This window comes from Coenobita brevimanus, chromosome 44, assembly GCF_032717465.1.
Source record: "Coenobita brevimanus isolate Jiangsu-jjx chromosome 44, ASM3271746v2, whole genome shotgun sequence".
NCBI classification, from domain to species: Eukaryota; Metazoa; Arthropoda; class Malacostraca; order Decapoda; family Coenobitidae; genus Coenobita; species Coenobita brevimanus.
Genome location: NC_136997.1, coordinates 14,758,391 through 14,761,579, shown reverse-complemented (window position 1 = coordinate 14,761,579; position 3,189 = coordinate 14,758,391).

Sequence of the window (3,189 nt, the reverse complement as noted above, 5' to 3'; positions counted from 1 at the left end):
TTGTTATTATTCTTTTGTTGATAGACATTCGTATGTAAGTTGTTAAAAATGAAAAAAAAAAATCTATCTTTAGCCTGACGCCCTACTCCTGCAAAGGGTGGCCGCAGACAAAACGCCTCCTGGGAGTAGGGGGTTACCCCCAGGGGGTAGGGGGGTTTCAAGAATACTCCCCCAGTATCCATGCTTGTCGTATAAGGCGACTTGGTGGTGGGTTAGTGACCCACCCCGTGAAAAGAGCTAAACAAGCGAACAAAGTAAAAACAAAAACAAAAAAGATTTACAAATCGCTAGTTTTCCTAACCTATAAAACAATGGTATATAGTATTTTTTGTTAGTATATATTCTACGAGGGAACAGACGTGTCACTGAAAGACACTGATGACATATACCTATATCTCTCATCCATTGCAAGTGGATATGTTTACTCAAATAAAACCAAAACAAACTTCCAGAATCGCATTATCCCACTGCAGCTAGATCCAGATCATGAATATGAAGCTGGGTTAAGTAATATTATATTCCCAAAATATTATTACTGTCTCAGGAATGGTGATCCAGAGTGTAAAATTGGTTTTGATGTACGAATAAAGAGATCTGAAAACGAAGACTACGAGTACATTTTTTTTAATTATATACCTGAAACTAATATTGTTTCCAACTTGAGCTCTCGCAGATTAGTATCTATAATTGAATCCATTAACTATCAAATGCTGCAAGAACTTCAGGATTTTGTTCAAGAAACGTTTGCTGATTATTTCTCCTACCAGCAGATATTACATTATGATTACAACATAGAAAGGGTTGTCATCCAAAAAATGGTAGTAGAGGCTGATGCAGATCGTATATACACCGAATTATCAATGAAGTTTCCTCCATAAATTGCCATAGTGCTGGGGTTTGAGCCAAAAGTTCGTTATTCGGTATTTAAAAATATTGAAAAGGAAAGCCCTTCATCCTCGAATCTCATCCCTGTTAAATTTATAGATCCATATCCACCAAGATCTGATGGTTCCAATGATTATTTATATTTTTACTCTGACCTGGTTAACCCTTTTGCGATTCGGGGAGGCATATTGTAAATGTCTTTGATGCTATACCCTACCGAATGATGTGATGAATAAGGGTGTTAATCCTATATTGTACAAAATAATTAGTAGTTCAACCAATGAATGTGTTGGCATAAAAATTACTATTCGGAATGATGGACCAATACACTTGGAAGACAATCACAGTGTTACCTATGTTTTACATATAAGACGTAGGTAAAGATGTTTACAGACTCATTACTGTTTTTGACACCATGATGCGTACTGCCCTGATTCCTCCATCCAAAGACGAATTATTGTCACTATTGAAAGACCCACTCCTCCTCAAACGAGGGAGGGCTCTACTTGACATACCTACTTTTAGGAGTCCCGTATGCTACCAACGGGGGGGTGGTATTTTTAACTTTCTAAGCGGCATAGGGAAATGGGTAATTCCCCCCCCCCTTTTTTTTTTTTAAGAAAAATGTGGTTCCTGAAGCTGTGGGTATGGGACGAGATGTACTCGAGGATGTATCAAGTGGCAAGGCAAATCTGAAGGACTCTTTGAAACAGAGGTATTATAGCCCTGAAAGTTGTCGCTCAAAGAGCTAGCATTTAAGGAGGATGTAAACGAATGCCAACACGAAGACAGGAATTAAAGAAAAGATATAAAAGGGATTTTTTTACTTAATATAGCTTGGTTAGAGTAGTTCTCTTGATTCTGGCACCATGACTCTTGATGTTGCTTCGGGAGAAGGGGTAAAATCCCCTCTCAGCAATTATTCGGCTGCCATATCAGAAATGTTTCCTCGTCCTCACAAAGTCTGGATGATAGAATCATCAGTTGCTTCAAAGCAGGATATGGATGTGCTACCCATAAATGCAGGCTTTGATAAAAAAAAATAACTAATAAATATGTAGAATTTCTCATAACTACAGCTGATGGGTCATTCACTCTAGCTCTCGAGTTGAAATTACGAGTCACAAAGCAGACAGGACTTTCGTACTCGTAGAAGATGATAAGATGATGTTTGTGAATGCAATATTACATACAGTATTTAAATCTGCATCTGTGTTTTTAAATGGGATTCATGTTGTAAATATCTATATGTATAATTATGGGGCCTTTATAAAATTGCTCACAAAACTTAGCCCCTCCAAAGTAGCGAACTATTGGCAAAAATAATTATTTTCTTCATGATGAAAATGGTAGTGGGATAGGAGATATTTATACTGAAAACCATTTTGTTGGGATTAGCGATCGGGGAAAATAGTTTCCTACTCTCAGAAACATGGACTGCATCTATGTAGTCCACTATTGATGGACTTAAATGGGTTGGACGGCTATTTACTTGATAACATTGACGTCAATATTCGACCTGAATTTGCTAATCCGAGTTTTTTTTATCAACACTCATCAAGATGGAGCAATATGAAGATCCACATAGATTTGTGTAAACTATGGGTCTTTCCTCGGCCGGCGACTATGGCTGCACTTAATGCTTCGTTATCTGATCCAGTCTCGTTTGTGAAATATGTGTATAATAAACAAGTGGTAAAATCATACGTCATTGCTCAAAATCAAAGTTGACGACCCTTGGGGGAACTGTATTCCAAGCAAGCTGTATTTGTGCATAGTTGATATGGGAGCTTTTTTCTGGATCGCATAATAAGAATGGATCGCATAATAAGAATCCTTTGTACTGTATATGACTCATGCTGAATTGTCAGGGCTGGCTGTAAGTGTCAATAGGAGAAGTCTGTTTAACTTCACAGTCTCTTTTCCTTATCAGTTCGCATCATTGTCACTTACTTATCTCTGAGGCCTATACCAAGGAAAGAATGATTTTAGTTTTTGACTTATTACCTGAAGACGTTAAAGATGCAATTGATCCTGAATACACAGGAAATCTGAGAATAAATATAACATTCAAGAAAGCCAATGGGTCTAATCGTGTCCTGCTGATGTTTGGAGACACTGAAGGAAATCTAACAATAAATAACGATCGGCAGGTATATTCTGATGTGAGAGCTTAAAGGAAAATGAATGATCAAGAACTCGAAACCGTGATTCGTAGAAATTTAACCCCTCACTGTGTTCAGGAATCCTGGGGATTTTTCGCAGCTGATGAAATGATACATGCGAAATTACCTGACAAACTTG